Source organism: Leptonotus elevatus, chromosome 8 (genome assembly GCF_054856555.1).
Source record: "Leptonotus elevatus isolate MCC_2025b chromosome 8, RoL_Lele_1.0, whole genome shotgun sequence".
NCBI classification, from domain to species: Eukaryota; Metazoa; Chordata; class Actinopteri; order Syngnathiformes; family Syngnathidae; genus Leptonotus; species Leptonotus elevatus.
In genome coordinates, this window is record NC_141246.1 from 25,667,515 (window position 1) to 25,694,302 (window position 26,788).

General features: G+C 42.0%; 1 protein-coding gene across 5 annotated transcripts in view; it reads right to left on the reverse strand.

Moving 5' to 3' along the window:
- The window catches only part of tenm3 (teneurin transmembrane protein 3), a 269,085-nt gene that overhangs the window by 222,091 nt on the left and 20,206 nt on the right, over window positions 1–26,788 (reverse strand). Inside the window, exon 2 of one of the 5 annotated variants that reach the window (XM_086083027.1) lies at window positions 17,599–17,654. The exons of the other annotated variants lie outside the window; for them this stretch is intronic. The gene's annotated coding sequence lies outside the window, so the exon portion shown is untranslated. The remainder of the gene's footprint in view (window positions 1–17,598; window positions 17,655–26,788) is intronic. 5 annotated transcript variants of the gene reach the window in all.

The following is a 26,788-nucleotide window of genomic DNA, read 5'->3' on the forward strand; positions in this document are numbered from 1 at the left end:
TCTTTGACCCAAGTCCTCACTCTGCGATGTCTCCAATTACATCTGCTTACGCTTATTTACATTGTGTGGACGTGGCTGGGGCTCTGTTTTACATCACAATCGCCTGCCTCAAAGGCTTTTGTCTTTTACGACTTCATGTGGTTTTTATAGTGGCTGGCAGGAAATGCCACATGTGGTGCCTGAGGTTTGTTTGACATGCCCTGATCTGATGATCCTTATTTATGGGACACATGATGTGTGTCTGGTGACCTTATCTTTGCTGTTTGAAAAAGATCAGAGTGGATCTTTGTCAAAAGGAGGGTGTGTACACAGGAAAGTTTATGTTTAAGAAATTAATTAATGTAGACGAATTTGTAGATAAATTTTTTTTTAAAGGTTGTGGGGTATCGGTCTATACCCCAACTGACTGGGTGATTCTGAATGTGATAATCCACAGTCTGAATTGAAATCCACAGAGGAAAATCAAGCGACAGAAAAAGTAAGTTTGAAGCGGAGACAATAATGAAGCATATCGCCAAATGAAGGTAATTATATTTAATATTTTATCTCAGAAACAATTGAAAAATGTAATGTTTGGAGCCCAGTGTTTGCAAAAGATAGAATAGTATGAATATGTGAGCCTCTCCCCAGTGTGTTCACGATCCAGCCGGCGTGATCTTCTTTGGATGAGATTATATATGATTTGCTGGTAAAATGATTCTTTTCAGGATGGCTAAAGGCACATTCATGCAAATTTAGAACAGTAAATATCGTGGTAAAACATTACATACTATTATATGGGTTTCCTAGAAATTATTTTTTGATCAGACGATGAAACCCATTTGAAAAATAAATATTTACAAGCTCTTTCTGTTGTATTAATGAATGTGCGAATGTCATCAAACTCAGTCAAAGGCTGGGCTCTATTTCAATGTCACACAAATAGACCTTTTCCTGTTCCAACAGCACAGGACCTACAGATCTTAATCAAATAACATTTACTAATCCCAACTAACAAAAACTACCAGATGCTCTTTTCCAAATAAATAATATGTAGGTTTATAAGTGATTAAATGAAAATGTTTTGCACCCAGAGGGTCTGGATCCCAGGAGGTGAGGGAGAGGTTATCCGGAGTTCAAAGGAGGGGGAGACGACATTCCACATCTGGTCTACAAGGCCGCCGGATCCATCCCAGGCTCATCAATCTCACCACCTCAGACCGGGTAAACAACGTTTGCTGAATCATATCAGATGACCCTGTTCAAGGCTTCATTCCACAACAATTGAGTCACATTTGCAAACTTAATCTCCAGATGACTTCAAAGCAAGAACATTTCTCCGACCGCCATGCACCGCGACACTCTTTCTTGAACAACAACATTTCGTGTTAAGCCTCACATATGCTATGCTTATTCCACTGAAAAATCTTTTAATGTATCAAATTGTTCTTTAATGCCATATGACTGCTAAACTACCTCCTCTCCTGCTAAAGGGATGTTTTAATGATAACTACTTCCCCCACACAACCATTGCTTAATGTTGCGCCTGCCGTTTGCGATGATGAAGATCCCCGCTGGAATTTTTCTGTGAAATTAATTAATGATTCTGTATGTTGGACTCTTTCGAGTCCAAGAGATGGATTGAAGTGAATTAATTTAATTATAACTGTTTGATTTATAATATTACTATTTAGAAGTGGACATAACTGCTTTAATTTACTGAGTATGTCTCTGTATTAGAATTTAAGGTGATGTGGGGGATTGAAGCGAATGTGTTAAATAGATTCCTTTGTCTTTACAAATCCAGTTGGACAAGAGGGGGAAGGGACATCTATGGGGGCTCTGAAAACAACGTAAATCCTTATCTTGAAACAAGAGGGGGAAGTTTGGTGACGTGTATTGATGTATCATGTGACTGTCTGAGAAGGAGAGGATTGGCCGAAGAAGACAGAGGAGGGGTTTGAAAAGTCACGAAAGAATACTAGGGCTTGCAACAAGAGGAGGAGCGTCACACATGGGGGAGAACAATGGGGGAGTTCAGCCGAACTCATGTGTCCATAAGCTTATGTAAAAATAAATCCTGATTTCACCGATCTCATTGTCTGAGTTTGATAGTCAACATTATGAACATGGGAAAACAAAGAATTGATTTTCCAACAGTGGTAACTCTTGATGGGGGAGCGGGTGTTGAGGGTCTTCTGCCCAGATTTAGTTATAACTGTTTTAATTTAGTCATAACTGTTTTAATTTCCTTATTTCCTCAGTAAGAGCTTTGTGAGTGTTATCGCAATGTCGTCATGACTGGGGGACCTCATCTATTTCCACAACAATGGGCCATTGTCTGTGGTTGGAAGAGTGTCTGTAATCAATGATGTCTTTACTTTAAAGTCTTATCGTCATGACTGGGATCTCATCAATTTCCACAACAGTGGGCCATTGTCTGTGGTTGAAGTGTCTGTAATCAATGATGTTTTTAAAGTCTTATCGTCATGACTGGGATCTCATCAATTTCCATAACAATGGGCCATTGTCTGTGGTTGAAGTGTCTGTAATCAATGATGTGTTTAAAGTCTTATCTCATGTCCGGTGAACTCCAGGTGGGCGGTTTGGAGGGGGCGTTGTGGTACCGCCCCTTCAAGATAGTTTAAGAATGTTGTGAGTCCGCTGTAACGACATTTGCGAGAAGCTGCAGCAATGATCTGTAAACACGCTTGTGTCCGGAATATTCTGTTAAAAAAAAAACCTTCGAAGGAACTGTTCACCGATCTCCAACCTGTATTCGGATAACCAATATTCTCACTACCCGAAAGAAAACGAACACGCGAAGAAAAATATTATTTTCTTCAACACGGGCGATGTCATAATGCCTCAGTAGAAGCGTCCCCCCCCCCCCCCCGCCCCCCCTCCACACACACACACACACGCACACGCACACGCACACACACACGCACACACACATGAATGAAATACAATGAAATAATAATAATAAAAAATACATAAATCAACCTCTACTTTGTGAAAATTCACCTATCGGGGGTGTTGGGGAGACTTATCACCTGCAAAAAGTGGGGGGAACGCTGCAGTGGTTTTAATTCTTGCTTTGAACCAAAAAGCCTGTATATGTAATGAGATAATGCACAAACTCACAGGAAAAAACTGGACCATAGATGATAATGCATAAACTGGGAAAAAAGAGAGACATACCTTAGTTAAAAACATTTCTTGTTTAAATTACAAAGTATAGAATGTAAAAATACCACCTTCTTTTCATTTACCAGTGGATATTGAAGAAGCAAGAAACAAGGCTATCACAGAAACATCATTAGTAGACCTTCAAATGTGATTATGGAACTAGAACTGGCACAAACAGAAGCTAACTTTTTTTCCATTAATGTTGACATATCACCTTTGAATCTGAACATTACCTCAAAATTTCTGTTAATCACCAGAGAAACTAAGCATTCTGAAACCATATAAAGGGCTACTATATGTCCTCTTCCAATTGTTAGTCCTTCATTTGCTCTCCTTTGCCCATGTAATCTGATGAGTTTCAAGGAGTTCACAAGTGCAATCTACTTAATCTCTAACTCCCTTTCCCATCTTCTAACTTTCCCTAACACTCACCTAATCCCCTGTCTCTCAAATCTGATTAAAATTGAGATAGGGAAGTGGAAAAGAAGTGTTAGCTGGGGGGTGGATATTCTCTGTAAATGTAAAAACAGCTTGCACTTTATTTACCTCCATCCAATGATGGGGTGGGAAAAAATAATGCAATCGCTATTTAATGTTGTGTCAACTTTCAAGGTACAGTATTGATACATCAATATCAATAATACAGTCTGTGTCAGACTTATTTGCAATTGCAGTAGATAAATGTCAGTAATCCTCTCATTGTACTATCAAGACAGCTCACCTAAATGTACTATGAAACAATAAAAGTGTTTTAATTACATTGTGTTTTTAAAATGTGGATTTTTATTTATTTATTATAAAAAAGCACAAAAAAGAAGACTGGCAGAGACTAGGTGGCTGTTCATCTATGTGCAAGTCCTAACGATTGTATCCACTACAACATTTTAAAAACACTGGAAAAATACAGTGGTAATTGGCGGAGTAAATAGAGGTGAGCGTGTTAATGAATTTTAAGCGTCCGTCATTTGGCTATCATCAACAGTCTGGACACCCTCCTGTCATCGTCAATCCGTCAATATTTCAAGCCGAACTACATTGCAATCATCATTCGTCATTCCTTAGCGAAATCGCTGTTTGTTAATGTTTCTGTCATTCAAAGTGGGCATCCGTTAATGTTTCCAGCAAAGGCGGTATGCCCAAATCCGTTAGTACTGACCCGGTTATTGATGATTACGTGGGAGAACTTCATCCACACAAGCAATAAGTCAAAGACTACGTTCACACTGCAGGAAAAAGTGACCCAAATCGTTTTTTTTTTTTTGCCCAAATATAAGCTGTATCTCTATCTGTATCTGTACGGCTCAATTCCGATTATTATTATTTTTTCAAATCTAACCTGGGTTACTTTCATATGTGGTTCTAGATCGGATATGTATGCAAATTTTTGCAATGCGACCTCAGTTTGAAACAGCCAGGTCGCATATTTCCGACCTATACGTCATCAAAAGTCAAATATGCGCTCTGCGCGGGCGTGGTTAAGACTCAGGAGATGTACGTGAATCTGCAAAGCTGTTATGAGTACCAGTTGTGACTATCTTTGACTTTAAATTAATCCCACTTGAAACATGAAGCATAAAATTGACATTTGTGGTGATATTAGTAACTTAGCCATGCAAACGGTTCATTTATTACACATGGCAATGACGTGACTTCATTGTTAGTAGATGTCTCCATGAAATGAGAAGGTCAAAAAGGCTCGCCTCATTTTCCCAAAAATATTATTTCTACCTCTTCCCGCATTGCTCCTCTGTAGATATGAGATGATAAAAAGATGAGCCCCGGTGACGGGCTTATAAAAGTCCATGGCTGTGTTCAATACGCTTCCTGATTTAAAATAGTACACACAAGGACCCTTAGCTAACAAACAACGTGCCTGATGTCAAATAAACCAACAGAGCACTAACCTAAAACCTGGTTCACACGGCAACATTTTAAAATTGTCTGCAGACTTCCAAACTCTGAGAGTCCCCACACATGACGGGAACAAACTCATGCGTCTAATGGTTTTGAACATACAGTGTGTGGTCACCAATAACATGGTCAAAATGTTTTTGGGTTGCTATTCTAAAAATTATAATAATAGTACTTTAATGCCACTTACATCTGAACTGCATCAAACGTGGGTTATTTGTGTTTTGTTTTTTTGGTGGGGGTTTACACGCTTGCATTGATATCAATTTGGAAATTACAATGTTTAGGTTTTTTCACGCTAGAATTGGTGTAAATTTGGAAACGACTATTTTAAAACAATATTTCAGTACTGTATAGTTCAAAGGTCAGTACGGTAGAAGCATGACCAAACCATAGCATTCCCGGAGACAAGCTAGCTAGCGGTAAGAAACAAATAGGTATGCACTGACTGCACTCTTTGACAGGCGAAAATGTCATGTGCACAGTTCCATGCACTGTTGTTGTTGCACCTTGCCGCAATAAAGCTATCTTGACAGCTGAAATATGTCGGTACTTTTATTTTGTAGGGGGTATGGTAAGTGTTAATTTAATCTTGATGATGTGTGGAATGGGAAAGGGGTTGCAACTTGCCGAGTTGCCGGTGTTCTTAGCTAACTTTGGCTGGAAGCTTTTTGGAAGGTGTGCATTGGTAAACATCGACAGGCCTGAAAATGACATACCTTTCGGCGAAATATGCCATTTAGAAACCACAATATATGACCTACGTGAATCATGACGATCCGATGAGAAAATAATTGTGTGTATGTGAGGAGAGGGATTGCTACATATAGCGAAGCTTTAGCTCTACATGCCCTGGATGTTGGCGTTTCTATTTCAGTTTTTCGGGGCAGAGCGGTTACAATGGAACTGCCTTTTAGAACCATCTCAGAGATGGTTCTGCAGCACCTGTTGTCTGGGGCCGAGCCGGGCCGTGTCGTCACTGTCATCTGATTGGTCGACAGTGACGCAGCAAGCAACTCCGTGGCACACACCCATTTCCTTATTTTACGCGAGCGAGGCAAGAGGTGCTCGCCAATCTTTGCCAAAGGTATGAAAATACAGTATATACAATAAACATAATAATCTTTTACAACAACGAACTATATTTACAATTTAATATGTACTTGTGGATGGATTTCCAATAATTGTGGTAAAAAAAAATGTGTGCCCACCCGCTTGCACGATCGTGTTCTGATTCACTTGAATGAGAGCTTGAGCCGCAGCCCAGAGCCCCATCGCTTCCTCGGCCCATGTTGATGGCTCGTGCCTCGAAGATCCGCCTTGGGATTGACGGGTTTGGTGGGCGCCAGAGGGCTTCAGACGCCGGACGAGCCGTTGACTCAGAGAAGCGGCCAGTTAAATGAATGAGGCTGAGCTCTCCATTCAGAATGAAAGCGCACTCGTGAAATCAAGATTGCAACCATCAATGGTGGTCCATATGAAATTGTAAATATGGTGCAATGTTGACGCGATTTGCCACTTGTGAAATGTTATGGCAGAGCCGCACGCACTGCGAGTTGGCAGGCTTGGGCAGTTCAAATGATGCCGCCGCACGCCTAGAGTAATGGAAATGCAATGGAGGCCGTGTAGTGTCGTTCCCTGCAGTGTGGTGCCGTACCGTGCCGTGCAGGGCCCACAGACACAAAAAACATGACACTATTGAATTTTACATAAACCTGACATAAATGGACAAAGCAGTGTCGCTGCTACTTAAATGTCTTCACTTTTTTCATTCGCATTGACTATCTGATCCGTCATGCTCATGCCTTTACAGTATGCAGGGCTTAAAGTACTCCGGCACAGTGCCGGATTTCCGACGTAATAGCCACCAGCGCAATGACAAATTAAGCGAAATAAACAGTTTACATCTGGGGAATATTTGACACGTCTGGTAAAACACCGCCAATGCGGAGAAAAGGCCAACTTCAAAATAAACCTTCCCATACCAAGTAATATATGGAGCGCAATGCCAAGAAATGCTTTTATTTTGAAGTTTTTCCCGGGAGTGTTTTGGCTGTCGCGGCGCAACGAATGACTCGTCCTGCGGAACGTGCGTCTGCCGTTCTTATTGCCGGTATAAACTATTGCGACCAAAGTCGACAAAACAACTTCATACAGAAATCACATTTGATCGCCAATTAAGGGCACTAAACGAAGACTTAATTACGCTGGCATTGTATTGAACGGTGCCTGTTGCCAGTGTTTAGGTCGTCTACAGTGTTAGCGTGCTAACAGTCCTAGTGGCTGCAGCTAGAGCCATGATCGGACTACTTTTCAAAGGCAGTCTAATCGACGTGATGATTTGCACACTTTGATGCTGACAGCCAGACACAGTTGCCGTTCCTAGAGATCAGTTTAATTAACCAAGCCCACTCAATTGTGCAGTTGACAATTGTGGTTCTGACGTTTAATTTCATACAAAGTGCTGTACATGGAGTAAAAATACATTAATAATTATCTTAAGTGGGTAAATGAATAAGTCAATAAAATAACACCAATAAAATAACACAAGTAGGATAGTAAATACAATTAAAAAATGTATAATAAAATACAGCAGGCACCATAAAACATTGAAACAATGATGAGTCTCATGCAGAGTCAAACGCCAAAGAACAAAGATGTGTTTTAATGGGTATAGAGGGAGGTTGCCTAATATTTAACGGAAGGTCATTCCAAAATCCATGGAAAGAGATTTGTCGAAAATCTCCCAAACTTTCTAGACAGGAAAATAATGTGCTGTTAAGCGCAATTTAAGTAAAAAAAAAGAAAAAAGAAAAAGTTAATTATCTAGAAAAGAAAGTTGGGCGATCATTATTAAGTGGAAATATATTTGTCATCTGTATTCATAATTGTTCTTTCACCATGCACAAATATATATATTTTTTTATCCAAATACCTGATTTTACAATAGAATTTTCCATAGGAAATTTGAATACCTAAATATTCGATAGCTGCAGCACTAGAGGGGGTTGCACCCCGCAGTGCTATACTATACTATACAAAATATAAATGGATAATGAAAGAGATGACCTGACACTTGGGGAGGATTTGCCATCGGGAATTTCATGAGTTTCCCAAATGCCCAGTCCATGAATCCAATTGCGATGGCTTGATATCGGTCGAACAATGAATCGGCACGTTGGACACTGCACCACCGCTCCTCGGAAGTTCAGGCTCAGGAATGTTTTTTACTTTAAGCCCTGAGTATGTTACAACAATAACGGGCAACAGCGTCAGTGTATGATTATTTTCGCCGGAAGTCTCACCTCTTCCGTGGCCCACCTGAAATGTGGGAAGAAACCGGAGTACCCGGAGTAAACCCACAGAGCCGGAATCGAACCCTGCACCTCAAAACTGTGAGGCGGACATGCTAATCAGTGCGCCAATACGGTAGATCACCAGTCACATTTTATTAAATAGACTTAGAAACCTGGTGGGCATGTCTGGTACTGCTTTTCACTTGTTTAATTCCTATCTCACAGGCCGATATTTCTTTGTAAGTATGGATGCATGTTCCTCTGGAACCCATGGAATTAAATGCGGGGTTCCCCAAGGTTCAATTTTAGGCCCACTAATTTTTATTCTCTGCATGCTTCCTCTTGGGAGGAGACATGGCGTCAACTTCCACAGTTACGCTGACGATACAGAACTGTACTTTGCTGTGTCTACTGATGACATGGGACCTATTGATAACCTTTTTAAATTGTATTTTAGATATTAAGTCATGGATGGGAGAGAATTTCCTACAGCTCAATTAGGATCAAACAGCGGTTTTAGTTATCGGTCGGAGACAAACTTTTGCCAAATCTATCATTTTAAACCCTCACAATGTCAATCAATCAATCAATCAATCAATCAATCAACTTTATTTGTATAGCACATTTAAAAGATCCAGAGGGGAAGCAAAAGTGCTGTACATAAAAATAGGGAAAAAAATAAGTTAAAAAGACTAGAACAAAAAATAATAAAAAATAAGGTTTCATGCCAGTTTGCTATTTGCAAATGCCATACAAGACAAGTCACTGTGTGCCAAAGACAAGAGAAAAGTAGTTTGTTTTTAGACATGATTTAAAGACCGGGAGCAAGGAGGCCTGCCTGCCTGACACTTGCAGCGGTAGGGAACCCTGGTCCTCGAGAGCCACTGTCCTGCCTGTTTTCAATGTCTCTATCGCTCCACCAACACACCTGATTCATGAACAAGATCGTTATCAGGCTTCTACAAAGTTTGCTGATTAGCTGATCATTTGAGTCAGCTATGTTAGAGGAGGGAGACATGGAAAACAGGCAGGACAGTGGCTCCCGAGGACCAGGGTTCCCTATCCCTGCTTTAGTGGTAACTGGTTCCACAGCTTGGGAGCAACAGTCACAAAGCATTTCCTATCCCTGCTTTAGTGGTAACTGGTTCCACAGCTTGGCAGCAGCAGTCACAAAGCAGTCACCTTTAAGCTTCCGCCTGGTTTTAGGGATTGCCAGAAGTAACTGGTCAGCTGATGTTAGGGATCGGGTTGGGCAGTAAGGGATTATTCAAACATTTAAAAACAAATAACAAAAGCTTAAAATTGATTCTGTAATTCACAGGAAGCCAATTAAGTGACGCTAAAATAGGGGTAGTGTGCTTGAGCATACAGGTCTGAGTAAGCACACAAGCAACAGTTTTACACAAGCTACAGGCGGGCAAGAGCAGTCTGACTGATGCATACAGAGAATTACAATAATCAAGACGAGCTGTAATTAAAGCATGAATTAACTTTTCTAAGTCAGGTGTTGATCAAATTTGATTCACCTTGGCTGTCTGGCGGAGCTGATAAAAAAATTTCTGTATAACAGAACAAATCTGTTTCTCAAACTTAAAACCAGAATCGAACCCAGGTTTGTGACACAGTCCATAAGATAAGATGATAGTGAACCAAGGTCTATATTCAATGAGGAACAGCTACTTGGTCCAAACAACATAACTTCTGTCTTGTCTTCATTCAAACTCAGGAAATTAAGAGAAAGCTAGGATTTAATGTCATTTAAGCAGTCTATGAGTTGTTGGATTGTGCTGTTTTGTGCCAAAGGAAAAAAAATCAAACAATCATCGGCATGAAGATAAAATTAAATGCCATGTTTTCTAAAAACAGAAACAAGAGGCAGCAAGAACAAATAGAAGAGGGCCAAGAATTGTCACCTGGAGAACCCCATGTGGAACAGGAACTTTAGAAGACACAAAATTGAATTTTTTTACACAAAAGCGCCTCTCATTTAGATACGACAAGCACCAGTCGAGGGTAACACCTTTAGTACCCGCACATTGTTCAAGACGAGAAATTTAAATGCCACGGTCTACAGTATCAAATGCAGCGAACAAGTCTAGGAGTACCAAAACAACAAACTTTCCAATCTGTTGATAAAAATATATAATTTGATACTCTCAGGAGAGCAGACTCTGTGCTATGAAAGGCTTTAACTCAGACTGGAAAAGTTCAGTGACACCAATTTCTTCTTATCTTATAAATATCATAAGTGGGTAATTAAATAAGTAAATACAATAATAAGTAACACAAATAGGTGAGTAAATAAGTAAATAAAATAAATATGTATCAATAAATTAATACCACCAAGCAGGCAACATAAAACACTGAAACAATGGTGAGTATCAAACGCCAAAGTACAAAGAGGTGTTTTAAGAGAGGTTTTAAAAGTGGATAGAGAGGGAGATTGCCAAATATTTAACGGGAGGTCATTCCAAAATCTAAGGGGAGAGATTTTTCCAAAATCTCTCTAATCTTTCTAGAGAGGAAAATAATGTGCTGCTAAGCACAATTTAGATTTAAGTAAAAAAAAAAAGAGTTGATCAAGAAATGAAAGTTGGTCGATCATTGTTAATATGCTTCTGTATTCATAATTGTTCTTTCACCAAGCAAAAATGTTTTGTTTTTATCCGAATACCAATTATTCAATTAAATTTTCTGTAGAATACTTGAATACCAAAATATGTGATAGCTGCAGCTATACAGGGGACTGCAACACGCAGTGCTATACTTGTTCATACATAGCACAAGTGGATAATGAAAGAGATGACCAGACGACACCTGACACTTGGGGACAGGCACGTGCAGAGAGGGGGCTATGGGTGCCGAGGCACAGGCCCTTTTGGCACAGACGCCCAAAGTGCCCCTTTGTCCATTTATTTATTTATTTGATATTTAAAGTAGTTTTTGTTGCCTTTCAAAACTAACATTTTTAAACATAATTTACATAAAGCTAATTATTATTATCACGTTATCCTTGGATGACGTCATATTACGAGACACACCCTCATTCTGCCAGGTCGCTCTACACTACACCTGCGGTCGGTAAGCCATGGTCGCTCTGTTTGTATTTACCTAGTCTCACTCACAGTAAACAAAAGCTAAGGTCATAGAATGCAGAAAACTCAATTAAAACCAATGCCTTTAATTGATAGATCTTGTAGACATGATCACAGAGCATACTGCGTGCTAGCCTAGCTTCAATTGAAATGTTGTGACACAAGTTGTAATTAACCTAACTATGATGTAGTCTGACATTTGGGCGCAGTTGGCAATGAGGACGCGGGGAAGATGTCCCCCTCAGTTTCATAAAGACACGGGCTTTCCCATTCACTTTTGCCGCAACAAATATCTTTGGTAAAACTAACGTTCCTCTTCCACTGGGACGGGCATGGAGCTTTTGCTCCAACTACTGACGCGTTTAAGGTACACAGAATATGTCGGAATTTGTAACTCTCGCTCAGAGTTTTAATAAACTCTTCCTGAAGACACCAACTTGTAGAATGCACTCAATGATAGCTGAATTGTAATATACTTTAAAATATATGTTAATATATTGTTAATATGTTACGTTTTGGGGGGTTTGCAGTCAGAGTAAGATCCTAATACGAAACAGGTAGCAGTGTGTTCAGAAATTAGGGGGGCAATGAAGAACCCCAAAAAAAGAAGAAGAAAAAAAAACAATCACAGCGTTTTAAAAATAAAATAAAAATGTAGCTTGCTGAGATGTGGCAGTTAGTTGTTGGGTACAGTAAGTAATAATATGTTAACATGTACACTTGCAGAAAAATAATAAAAGGCATTTGCTCTTACCTGAATCAAGCTAAATGTAAAATAAGAAAATTTTTATGCTACTTGCACTATAGGAAAATCCCAATTGTGTTATTTAAAATGTAAATTTCATGTACATTTTACATAATCATTTTTATTTATGTAAATTTGTTGTTCATAAATGATTTTTCATACACAAATATCAAAAACGGTTTATGGTGATTGGCATTCCAGACAAATAACAGTTTTCATTATGTGTGATTTAGCCATTATTTCAATAAAGAATTAAATAAAACTTGACACTTGTTGGAGAAATCTCAAGTAATTTGTGCACTTTACAAAGCCAAATTCAAATAGCATATTAGTTGTACGTCTTTGGCGTATCATCTCAGACCAAACTACCCTGCTCAAGTTCCCTCCACGGGGCCTCACATATCAAACCTTTTGAAGTGTGCTGCTTGTGGGCACAACTAAACCTGGTAGTGCAAAGTTCTGAGAATTGTTTCTATGAGAAAAAAGATGGCCTGTAAAGTTGAGTCCATTTTGTGGTTTATGCTTAACAGTTGTATTTGACAGAAGTGTTCTATTCAAGAAACAAAGAAAACTATAAGAACAGACATTGTTGCTAAATATGCTTTCTGTTTGATGATTTTAAACTAATTCTAAGATTTTACTCAAGTAAATATATTTTTACAAGCATTGAAGAAAATTGTTGAAGCAGGAGTAGAAAATGTGATTACAGTAATTTCTTGACTATAAGGCGCACCTGACTATAAGTCGCGCTAGCTAAATTTGGAGAATACTCGAGTTTGTTACACATATAAGCCGCAGGTGTTTTAATGTTACCGCACCGATATATAAGGGTTCCCGCTACTTTATTTTCCATAATGAGGGCACAAATTTGTTTGTTTTGCCCTGCCTGACGCTCTTGCGCTTCCTTTATAGTGCGCCCCCTTGTGATGTGATGGATAAGCCGCACCTTTGTATTAGCCACAGGGTTGAATGCAAGTGAAAAAAGTAGCGGCATATAGTCCAGAAATTACTGTAATTGTGATTAATTACGGAAAATTGTGTGATTAGTTAAAACATTTTAAGTGTTTGACAATTATCTGGTACTTTTTTTTTCTTATGTCCTTTGAAATGCATTAAGCTGTTACTCCCCCCCCCCCACACCCACCCACACACACACACACACACACAAAATAAAAAAACTGATTTATCTTCATCTGTAAGGCAATTGAACATTCAATGGCAAAGTAATTTATAACTTGTTAACAAAAGCACATTTATTTTATAATGGTTGCGTTTAATTTACCAAAGTGTCTGAAAACCTTAATTAAACTTTACAATTGTAGGGGCAATCAGAACTGAATAAATCTTGGCCAAGCATCCTTGGGTCCTTATTACCAGCACAAGGGCAACGGTAGTCCCTAACACGGCACACAAAGTCGGTACAGTTGAGCATTGCACACATGTTATGATGCTCAAGGCTGGCCCTAGCACAGTTGCAAGATACCAGCCACAGCGCAGCAAGATTGCTCATGTACAAGGACACACACGAGGTCCCAAACATAAACACATCTCATAATCAATACAATCATTCCTCCTGTCAGCTATTACTGATGACAGCCACCTTGCACAATAGAAATAAACTGAATGACTCAAAATGAGTCATAAAGTCAGAAAAGCTGCTGTGGAGCAGTTATGCATTATCAACAAGACAGTATTGTGTGAGTGCTTCAGCTGCTGCCCATCTGGGGTCAGGGAATGCAGGGCTAATTTCGCTGAAGCATGATGAAATAGAACCGGCCCTATACCAGTAAGCTCTCACCGACTTCTTTGCATTGCATTGTGTGAATACTACTTGGCCATTGTAATTAACAATACTCCTCCTTTTGACCAAATAGTTGGTCCAGATATTGAAAAGGATCTGTATACATCTATAAAGATTTCCGGGAAGCATTCACATTATTAGCTACTCAGTGTTTATGATTATATGAGGTCGAGAGACAGAGTCATATTTCTTTGCTTGTTGTCAGAAAGAGGAATTGGGAGACATCGGCTCAAAAGCACTTGATTGTGTGTTCACCCCAAGGGAAGCTTCCAACTGATTCAGCTAGTCAGGAGCCTGACTTAGCATGAGTGTCATCAGCCATGATGGACAAGTGGGACCATATTGGTTATTGCCTATAGATGTCAGGTCATATCACTGGTGAAAGTTTTTATGGATATATAACTATGCTTGGAATATGCAATATATTTTGAGTGCCTGGAATCTTTTTGTTCATTTGTGAGAAAACTAAACGTAGAGGTATCCATCCAATCCAGTCTGGAAAATAAATATTGTATACAGTGGATGGATTTAGTAAAGTGGAGTCTAGAATGACTGCTTGATAGATATCCAGAGTACCACTGAGCTGCCTTTGAGCAATGCACCGAACCCCACAGCTACTCCTGTTCACAGTTGCATCACTCACTCTCTCTCTTATTGAGTGTGTTTGTGTGTCACAGTCAGTTTCAAATCCTATAACAGTAGAACCATACCCCAAACATTTTTGCTCAATAATCAGTGTTCTATGAAGGGTTATTTTGAACACATGGTGAAAAACACGTTCCTTTATAAAAGTGGGACTTGGAGCTAATTTGTTCTTAAGAATGGTTCATGAATGAGGCCCAATGTCCCAGCAGGAGATGAGTGAAAACAACCCCCGTGCTGGACAGCTATGGATGAGTGGTTAAGAATGTAGCCTGTAACTGAAGGGCTCCAGGATTAATTTGCCCTCGGCACCCAAAACTGAGGTGTCCTCGATTAAGGCACCTGACTTGAATTGCTCCCTGGGGGCTGTAAAGCTGCCCATTGCTCCTGTGTGTGTCACAAATGGAATGTCCTTTCTGTGTTCACATCAGCGATGGGTTAAATGCTAAGGTGAAATTGTATGCAACACAAAAGTTCTTGATCTGTGGTATAACTAGTGTAAAAATGCTAGGAGTCAACTCTTATACATTTCCCGTCTCAACTCGGGAGCGATTTTAAATTTTTGATGGAAAATTGTTGACTCATCTCATAGTGCTTAACACGACACATAATCCAGTCTATAACCCCATTTTCTTTACAAAGAGAGTCCTGTCAATAAATACAAATGCATGGAAAATAAATAAATAAATAAAAATTTAAAAATATATAAAAAACGTGTCAGAAATCCTGGTATTATTGGTAAAATGCACAATATACACCCATTTGTCCATGATCTTGTAATTATAAATTTGATTTTGTTGTCATGTGTTCTTCCACTGTTGTTAAAGTGTGAATAAAGTGTACAGTTAATATGGATGAAGAAGAGCAATTCAGCTTAATTGATAGTAGCAACTAGCAATTAATCGTTTTAGTCTTCAGTGACACGATTGTTGAATGTGAGAACAACATAATTTTATCTATAATAGGAGGATTAGCTGTGGTACCAAAAAAGAAAGAAAGAAAAGAAAAAGTGAAATGTTCAGTTCATATGCAGTACATTTAAACATGACCATAGATCCAAATTTTCAATTCATAGTAAAAAAAACAACGTGTTTTTTAAAATCTGTTATTTTGCACATCATTGAAAAAAGAAAGTTTCTCACGTATGCCTTGTTAGAATCATGTTACAGTATGTGTAATGCAGTAGCCTAATGGATGTGTAAGACCTGTTTTGTTTTATAAGTATAACTGTGCCATACGCCATTTTCTTAGCATTTCGGTGGTTTTGAAGAAGTTTGCCCATGCCCCCCCCCCCCCCCCCCCTCAAATAAATAAATAAATTATGACTGTGCGACGAGCTTTATGTCGGGGTGGGGGGGACCACAGTCACATTCTATATCATTCTGACATATCAACGTAACACAGTAAACCTAACTTCAAAATAAAGTTGACTAAATACAGTGATACATTGATGGCAATGCAAATAGCCTTAGTAGACTTTTACTTTGAAGTTCGCCCACGTTGTGGCGTGATGGCTAGCTTGACTTCCCTTTTAGATGTTTAGGATTTCTTTATCATAGTTGATTGACATTGTAGTTGCGACCAACATCAACACAACGCTATCCCGAACTCATGTTGTCGCTAATTTAGGACGCTAAGAAACCGCTAATTAATTTCGCCGTCATTGTATAATATGGCAGAAGTCTCCGACGTAAGTGGCTAGCAGCTAGCTGTTAGCATTACCAACAAGTGTCTGGCTGGTAAGCTGTAAATTAGTTTGACAGCTGGTACCTGGCTTACTTTAATCAATTTTCAATATTCTGGTCCAAGGCTACTTTGTAATTCACTCTCTATGTTTAAAAGAAGGGAAGGTGCCTTTACATTATTCAAAAATAAATAAATAAAGATAAATAGAACTTTGTCTTAATTTATTTTATAAAACACTTTTGCCCATTAAAAAAGAAACACATTCAACTCAAAATGTCAAACATAGCCATGTTTAGAAAGTAAGAATGCCTCATATTGCACTTAAAGTTGTGTTCCTAAATCCTAAACGGCTATATTAGACATTTGTAATAGTTTTTTTTTTTATTTAATGGAAAAAGTGTTTTACAAAATAAATGAAGACAAAGTACTATTTATCTTTTTCTTTTTTTGCTGATCCCAAAAAAACGATCCAATCCGTGACTCAAATCTGTGATCCGATCCGAACCGTGACTTTTGTGATCCGTTGCACCACTAGTGCTGCTGCTTTCAGCAAATATCAAAAACATACAAGTATCCACTGTCGTGTTGACAGATAACTATATTACGATGCAACAACAATAAACCAGTGTGCGGTGAGAATGTTATTTAATATTACGTATAATGTAAGGCATGATTTAGATCTATAGTGTACACGTTTATTTTGTTTTATTTGTTAAATTCTATGGTTGCATTGTGCAAGTAAAAAGAAAAGTGATGCTCTGTTCAACGTTGAGCAACCACCCTCATTTATTCGAGCTGTATGCATGATACGCTAGGAGACACAGAAGCAGCTCTCAGAGTGCTTCAGAGGAAACAGATTTCCGTTGCCTTCCACACTTGACAAAAACAGAAATTGCCAATTTATTTGTATGTTGATTTTTTCCTTTTCGGTCATTGTATTATGCCCTACCTTTATTGATCACAATCACTTCTCCCCCTTGCATTAGTTCAAATTGCAGAGTACATCGATTTTTTTATTATTAATTTTTGTTATGCAATTGTGAATGCGACCCCCCACAACTATGAGAATAATAGCCTAATCAAGACAAAATGGTTCTAATCTTCCCCATTTTTAATGGGACATTTATAGAGAAAATAAACAGAATTAGCACAATACATTGCATGGTGAATGACTGAGACATTGAAAAGTATTGCAAGTCAGAAAAGACAGAAGTACAAAGATGGAAGCTGTTTGAGGTTGGTTTAACTTACCAACTTTAACATGGTCTAGCAGTTGAAGAGCAGTGTACCACCACGCGCCTCCAAAACTAAGAATTGAAAAAGACAGGGAAATATAAAGCATAAGGCTCTATTGCGAACAGGTGATCATTAGTGAGAGAGGAGCTGTGTCTAAATTTTAGGGACGTTCGATACCAATTTTTTTCAGACTGATTCCTGTACAAGTACTCAATTCGAGTAGTCACCGATTACAAATACTGATACGACTAGTACATATAATTGCCCCAATAAACAATAACAAATAATAATAATAACAATAACTATAATAATAAAATAATTACCTATTTATCTTCATTCACTGTTTGATTGGTGACCAATGTGGTGGTTTACCTGCATCACCAAATTAATTTCAAAATGGGAATTCCATATATGCACATATGAATTTCAGGGCATGATCCTAATGAGACAACTGTTTTTCTGTCAGATCCAAACCTGGAAGTCATGTAAGTCATTGGATCCAAAAGACTGAGCGAAGACGTACTAGGCAAAGTTTGCTTCTAGTGTAACTACAAGCAAGCTAACCATATTTCCGAATGTGTGAAGATACAATAACCGATGTGGCTGGAAATGCAGATACAGTACATGTATTGTATTTGCATACAGTACATCACGGCGGACAACACTAAAAGTTTAGTAATCATGGAATTGTTTAAAATGGTGGAAAAGAGATAAGATGATGGGGGTAGAGTGCTGGAGAGTTTCCTAGAGCATGTGGTTGGCACCTAGCAGTGATAATGAGACACATCTCACCCTGTCACCTCTCCACCACTATATGACACCTGCAGCAGCTTTCAGCTCGCCCACGCCAAGTCCAAATATAAGTCCATCTGTCTGTTTTTATGACAAGTTACATTTTTCAAGTTAATGTGACCTCTTCCCAATGATATACTATACTATACTATACTATACTATACTATACTATACTATACTATACTATACTATACTATACTATACTATACTATACTGTAATGCCCCTACGTGTGATCAAGAATGCACACAGTCACTGATTCAGTCTGATCGCCGTTTAATTAAAATAACAGCGGTAACAATTCACAATCAACACAATCTTCTTCGCCTCTGGGGTGGGTCCTGGCCCAAGCCGAGTCCATCTCCAGACGGTTGAACATCCTCGGGCACGTCTGTGGAACACGGGTCCCCAGCCTGTCCCGAAACGTTGGGCGAAGCAGGGTCAGTCTCAAAACCGGGAACACCCGTGCTCCGGTATGGAGCCAGCCTGTCTCGATGCAGGGCAACACGCCTGTGCCCTAGGGGGAACCGCCACCCGATACACTACCTCCCCCACCTGCTCTAGAACCCTACACGGTCCATCCAAATGACTATCTAACTTGGGGCAGCGTCCCTTCTTTCTTTTGGGCTCCGCACGTTATAGTTCCTCTTTTGTCGCATGCCGGCCTTCTCCAGCTGGTCCCGGACAAAGGCATGCGCCACCTCCAACCGATCCTGCAGTTTCCCGGGCTGGTCCTCTGCGCAGCCTGGTGGTCTCCCGAACGCCAACTCCGGAGTCCGGATCTCCCATTCCAGTATCAGCAGAGCAGGTGTGCAGCTTGTGGAACTTTGCACGGCTGAACGATAAGCCATTTGCACCAGCGGGTTGTGCTGGTCCTGAAGTGTGTCTTCTGCCCAGATTTAGTCATAACTGTTTTAATTTATTTTGGCATTTCGGAAACAATTGACGGTTTGCTCAAAGCAGGAGTGTTGTGTGAAATTCCCGGCTCTGAATATAACACGCCTATTTTATCCATTGAGAAGAAAGACACTGTAAAGTTTTGCATGGTCCATGACCTGCGAGCGATTAATGCGGCCGTCTTAACTCCTACTTTGTCTGTCCCAAACCCTCACTCGGCATTGTCCCAAATTACATCAACCCACACTCATTTCACTTGCATTGACCTGACTAATGGTTTCTTTTGCATTCCACTCCATCCTTCAATGGAGCAATTTTTTGCTTTCACTTGGAATGGTGTTTGCTACTCCTACAATCGCCTGCCTCAAGGCTTTGTCCTTTCACCTGGACTCTTCAACGACTGTCTTCACCAGTTGCTGTCTCCACTTGAACTGCCCCCTGGTGTTCTCCTGGTGCAGTATGTGGATGACCTCTTGCTGGCAGCTCCATCTGAAACTTCTTGTCTTGAAGCCACCAGGTCTTTGCTCTTCATCTCCTTGAAACAGCATCTTTCCACTGCTGCAGCTCTTGCGATTCCTGATTACAGTCGCATGTTCTATCTTGACGTGTCTGAAAAGGTCAGCAGTGTTTTTGTTGCCCTTTATCAGAAGGGGGAAGGAGGAAGTCGACAAGTTTGTCTGTATGCATCAACTCCATTGGAAAAATACGAGCAAAGACACCCAATTTGCGACACCTATTGACAACCCGGACTTGATCCTTTTCACAGATGGATGTTGCTTCGCAACGATGGCCTACAATCTGGATTGGCAGTAACCCAACCCACAGAAACAGGTTTTGAAGAAGTCCAAGCAGAAACAATTTCAGGCTCTCAGTCAGCACAAAGAGCTGAAATTTTGGCATTGACAGCAGCTCTCAGATTGGCAGAAAACCAGTTAGTAAACATTTACACAGATTCGGCGTATGCACACATGACAGTTCATGTTGCATTAAAAGAATGGTAGCGAAACGATTTCCAAACTGTAACCGGTACACCCAATAAACATCAGGATGATATTCTTAAATTGCGAGATGTTTTAATGCCCCCAACAGTGGTGGTAGTAATAAAATGTAAAGGTCACTCTCGAACTAATGATTTTGTATCAGCAGGAAACGAATCAGCAGATCGAGCAGCAAAAAAGGTTGCGGGGTACCGACCAACACTCCAACTAACTGTAAGTAAGTCTGAATGTGACAATCCACAGGAGGTGACAGTAGAAACAGTTAGGTTGTGGCAGGAAAAATCAAGTCCAGAAGAAAAGAGTGTGTGGATGTCCAAAGGGGGACAAAAAGATGAAGCGGGTATATGGCGAAAATAAGGTAAATGCATTCCATCTTAGAAACAATTGAAAAATCTTATTTCTGAAGCCCATGGAACATGCCATGAAGGTGTGGAAGAAACACTGAGACGACTCCACTCCTGGTGGCATCCTTTCATGAGACAAATTGTTAAAAGTGAACTGCAGGACTGCAGTGTTTGCAGCAGGTATAACAGTATGCCTACATCTAAACCTCCCCAGGGCACTCATGATCCGGACGTGACTGCTCCTGGTCAGGTGGTTTCGAGGAATTTCACTGATATGATAAAACCAGTCACTCAGCCAGTCAGGATACAGATATTTGCTGGTAATAGTGGAGTCCTTTTTAGGATGGCCAGAGGCATATCCCTGTAAAACAGGAACAGCAAATATTGTGGTAAAACATTTGACTAATCATTACATACCATCACATGGGTTCCCTAGAAGAATTTGATCAGACAATGGAACCCATTTAAAAACAAACATCTACAAGCAGTAGAAAAGGCATTGGGGCTAAACAACACATTTGGTTCAGTGTATCATCCCCAATCCCATGGACAGGTTGAACGAATGAATAGAAATATTAAAGACAAATTGGTTAAAGCACTGGCCTCATCAAATTTGAATTGGCTACAAGCTCTTCCTGTCGCACTAATGAATGTGCGAATGTCACTAAACTCAGCCAAAGGCTGAACCCCGTTTGCATGTCATACCAACAGACCATTTCTGGCTCCAACAGCTCCATTGGAAGAGGCACACGTTCCAGGGCCTCCAGAACTCAAACAACTAACATTTACTTTCTCCCAGCTAACAAAAAAACAACCAGATGCTGCTTCAGAAATAAATGACTGTAAATATGTATGGTTGAAAGTGATTAAACGAAAATGGTCTGAGCCCAGGTGGACAGGACCCCACAAGGTGACGGAGAGGACATCTTCTGCAGTTCGCCTGCACAGAAAAGGTGATTCGTGGTATCATATCTCCTCCACCCGACAGGCAAGGACACCGGCTGGCGCCATTGTCCCTGCACCAGGCAATCACCCAACAACAACCGAGAAGCAAACCGGCTCCCACTGACATTGTTCTATTAAAGGTTGAGTTCACGGTATATGGGCAAAATAATCACGGTGACTCATCCTGGGACCAGGCAGTCTACCCTAAGGTCCTGAAGAAGCTGACAGCGCCCTCCAGCAGCAACCCAAGAACATCATCTCGAGATTGCTTCGAAGTGGGAACGCATCTCCATCTGCTGCTACATCACGACACTCTTTCTCATATTGACTTTTATGCCAATCTGGTATCTCTGGAAGCCCCTCAGTACAACTTTGAACGTAACCACAACACATCGTACTAAGCGAAGTATTGATTCTCCACAAACTCCCTAGCACCCCATGGACAGGGGACATCCCTTAACGATCAACATGTGGAACACATATGCTTACTCCACTGCAAAGTCTTTTAATTAATCAAATTGTTCTTTTAATGCCACATACTGCTAAACAACCTTCTCTCACTGCTAAAGGGTTGTTTCATTGTTGCGTGCTTTTGCTTCTTATTCTACTGATAAGATGATAATGTCCAATCTTTCCAGACAACCCTTGCTTAATGTTGCGCCAGCCATCTGCGACGATGTACCTTTTTATTTTTATTTTGTTTATTTTATGTGTCGGACTCTTTTGAGTCCGAATGGGGGATTGAATTGTGTCTTCTGCCCAGGTTTAGTCATAACTGTTTTAATTTCCTTATTTTCTCTGTAGAGCTTTGTTCTGCGGATATATCCTCGCCTTGAGTGATATCGCTATCTCTGCCAGGTGTAGTCATGACTGAATAACTTCCTCTATTCCTCAAATGGGCTTTGTTCGGTGTCTGAATAGTGTCCTTGAGTATTATCGCATGTCTGGTCAACTCTGTTGAACTGTTTACTGGAAACTGTGTGGTACCGCCCTTCAAGATAGTATAAGAATGTTGTAAGTCCTCTGTAATCTTCGCATTTGTGAGATGCTACAGCCATTGTCTGTAACTCACTTGTGCCCGGAATATTCTGTAGAAATAAAAGCTTTGAAGGAACTGTTCATCGATCTCCAGCCTGTATTCAGATAACCAACATTCTCACTACCCGAAAGAAAACGAACACGCGGAGGAAAAAGCTTATCTTCCAACAGTCCCAATCACGCTGGTGTTTGGAGGTCAGGATAGCGAGCTGCTGCTGCATGGTGCGGTTAAATCGTTCCACCAAACCATCACACTGCGGATGCAAGGGGGTGGTGCCCACTCTGCGACATTCACGGCCTCTAGGGTGCAACATGAGGGTCCTCCCGCAGCCTCCTTTCCACGCAGCTCCAACTCTCTGGCATCCCGCCGGTCACAATAACTACAGCCGTCCACAGCACATGACCGCCGAGAAAGAGCATCAGCATTGGTGTGCTGAGCCCCAACCCGATGCACCACAGTGAAATGGAATGCCTGTAGCTCCCCCAGCCACTGTGCCAACAGTTCGCGCTTTGTGACGCAGTAGCGCCGTTCACTCTTATTGAAAATGCGGCTAAAGTAGGTCACCACTCGCTCACCCTTTGGACCCACCTGCGACAGCACCACCCCCATGCCGACGTTGCTAGCGTCCATATCCAGCACAAAGGGCAATGCTGGGTCCATGAGGAGCGTCCATGAGGGCCCTTATTAGGCTGGAGAACGCCTCCTCACAGGCCGACGTCCACGTAAAGGGTTGGTTATCCTGGAGGAGGCGGAACAGGGGTGCCACAATGCAAGAACATCCCTTCACAAACCGCCTGTAGTACGAGGCCAGCCCGAGGAAGCTCTTCAGCTGCTTCTGGTCTCTCGGGACTGGCCAGTCTTTGATGGCGCTGATCTTCTCCTCCAGCGTGCTGATGCCCTCACCATTCACTCGGTGGCCCAGGACTCTAGCGCGGCCTGCAAAGACCCACCGTGGACAAGATCATCATCCAAATACAAAAAGCAACTTTGTCTTGGAATATTCGCCAACACTGTGTCCATCAGTCGCTCAAATGTCCCTGGTGCATTGCATAGTCCAAAACTCATGACCTTAAACTGCCAGTGTCCTCTGGCTGTGCAGAACGCCGTCTTAGGTCTCGACTCAGCAGTGAGGGGGACCTGCCAGTAGCCACTGCGCAGGTCGAGCGATGAGAACCACGCAGACCCGGACACCAGATCCAACGTCTCATCGATCCGCAGGAGTAGGTAGCAGTCCTTCTTGGTCACCTCAGTGAGTCTGGTGATTTTTTCCTGGGCACCATGACTACGGCAGATGCCCACGGACTGTCGGATGGCTCTATGATTCCTGCCTCTATCATCGCATGGACCTCCTGGTCTGCGGTCTCCTGCTGGACCAAAGGCAGGCAACTGGGGCGTACCTTGACTGGCCACGTGTCCCCGGTGTCAATGTGATTCTCCACCAGGTGGGTGAGACACACTTCATTTTCACTGAGCGCAAAAATGCTTTCGAAGTCCCACAGCACCTGCCATAGCTGTTCCTGCTGTACGACATCCAGGCCATTACAGTTATTTTCCCAGATGGACCGAATCGCCCCCATCTGGCTCTCTGCTGGCCGACCTGGGGTTACCGCCACTGACATGTCTGGGCTGGACGCCATCACTCCCCCCAGTGGGCTGTCCATCTCAAGGCGAGTGAACTCTACCCAATCTACCATCGGTTGATGTGGGGTTGAGTGTGGCGCCCCCAACTGGGGGTGAGTCTTCCCGGGGTGAGCGAACTCTACCCGATCTTCCGTCGATCGCTGTAGATTCACATGTGGCGCCTCCACCGGCGGACTTGTCACTTCTGGATTTGCTGTGTTAATGGTCACCCCCTCAGCACCCCGCTGAGAGGCCATCATCAGCTTCACATGCTGACCACTCGACAGGATGAGCACCCCAGCTCCCAAGTCCACCACAATATTTGCAGCTTTCAAAAAGTCCCGACCTAGTATACAAGAGTCACACACATCAGCCACCCAGGCTGAGTGAGTTGTTGACAAATCTCCCAGGACAAACATAAATGTCCCTCTTCCTCTCATCTGGGATGTTTTGCCGGTCATAGTTCTCAGTTCCGTGAGGGTCGGTCTTAAGACGGTTCCCACTGGAACAACGTCAGGCCTCACAATCGTGGCTTAAGACCCAGTGTCGACCAGGGCTGTGCAGGAAACTTCCCCAATCTGCAAGTGAACAAGACTGGGGTGCCCCACGTCCGTCCAGCCCACCATTACAACGGTCTCACCCTGGACGGGCGGGTCCCTGCACACAGGTTCCCCGCACGCAGGTTGCATTTCCCGGTAAACAACTGGAGGGGTCCGCGTAGTCCGGTCTACACGGACCCTTTTTCGTTTCCCTGCTGCGTCACCATCTTTGGACAGCTGCGAAGCAAATTACCTGGTTGTCCACACCCCTAGCAGACAGCAGGACGTGCTTTCCGATCATTCCCTTCCTCCTGTTGTGCTGGGCGGGTCTTTAATGCACACACTAGCTTCTCCACCCATGCAGGTCTGCGCTTCTCCCTCTCTGTCACCAACGTAGCTGAAACGGAGCAGTGCCCCCTTGGCTGCGATCTCCCTCTCCATGGCGAGATCAAGCGCCTCTCCCAGGGCTGATGGGTGAGCGAGCTGGACGTGCATGCGCAGCTCATCCGGTCTGAGAGCTTGAACAAACTGGTTGCGTATCAGTTCATTCTGGACCACGTTGAGCATTCCAACATATGCACGCCGACCCAAGCTCTCGATCTAATGAGCGAGGGAACGAAGCGCTTCGCCTGGCTGTCGCTCAGTCTCTCAAGTTAAACTCTCCAAACCCCCTTTGCAACGCTCCCACCAGTGCGCCGTAATCAAGTCTCTCCTTGTGATTCAGCAGCAGCAAACAGGATGTAGCGTCCTCCGTTAACGACAGCGCCAACTTTTCCGACCACCCCTCTGCATCAGCCACCAACTCAAATTGTGGTCTATAAGCTTCCCAACTTCCCTTCCCGGAGAACTTTGATGGCAGGCCACGCGAGCTCCTGGGCGCCGCTATGCATGTTAACGTCCAGCCGGGCCGCCGCGACATCTCGCGGGACGTTATCACGCCGTCCGATTTTGGCGGGCTCCTCATCACGCAGACTGATTTTGGCGGGCTCACGCTCACTTCAGCACAAAATACCAGCGTTATGGCAACTGGCAAGGCAAGTCAATCACGCACTCCACGGCTTCCTCCTCTATCTTCCGCAGAGTGCTGAGTGGATCACCGAACATGCTCGCATGCAAAACCAGGTGAACGACGGCGAATCCAAAACTTCTGACACCAAATGTAATGCCCATACGTGTGATCAAGGATGCACACAGTCGCTGAGTCAGCCTGATCGCGTTTAATCAAAATAACAGCGGTAACAAAACACAATCAACACAAGCTGCTGTTAGCAGCAACTCACGCTCATGCACTCCTCCCACAGACTGACTAACAGAGGCCAACTTCCTCAACTGCCACCTCCCCTCTCCCTCCCTGACGTCACGTCCCACTTAACTGGCCCCACCCTCAAACACCCACAACAATAACAGACATTACAATACTATACTATACTAAGATTGACCACATTATCCCAAACGGAGGCCTGTTGCCTTGCTCAGGTTTTTCTGTCTGTAGCTCTCAGTTCCTGAAAGTTATGTCAGCATAGAAATGGGTATGAGCTGCTCTATCTCTATGCCCATTCCCGGCACCTCAGGTCAGTTGGCCAGCTCTTCTTGGAGGTACCAAAGTTTAAGTGAGAGCCTTGAGGTGATAGAGCCTTTTCCATTGCTCATCCTTAACTGTAGAATGACCTCCCAGTGCAAATCACCTATTTTTAAAACCTGTTTATATTATTTACCTTTGAACACAGTTTTGAGTATTTGCCCTTGTTTTGGTGTGTTACTTATTTGTATATACAATATGTATGTATGAATTTATGTATGTATCAGTGGCGGCTGCCGATCATTCAAGGAGGGGAAGCTCTCTTTTTTCCGGCCTACATAATAAATTTGTGCATTTATAATTTAAATGTAAATTCTACCCTCTGCAGAGTGACAAAAGAGAGTCGCCAAACATAATGCTATTCGTCTTTAACAAGGACAATGTCGCTAGGGATTGATAAAGTCTCCAGTCATTTCAGAATAATGCAATAAAAAACTTAGGAAATGCTGTGGTG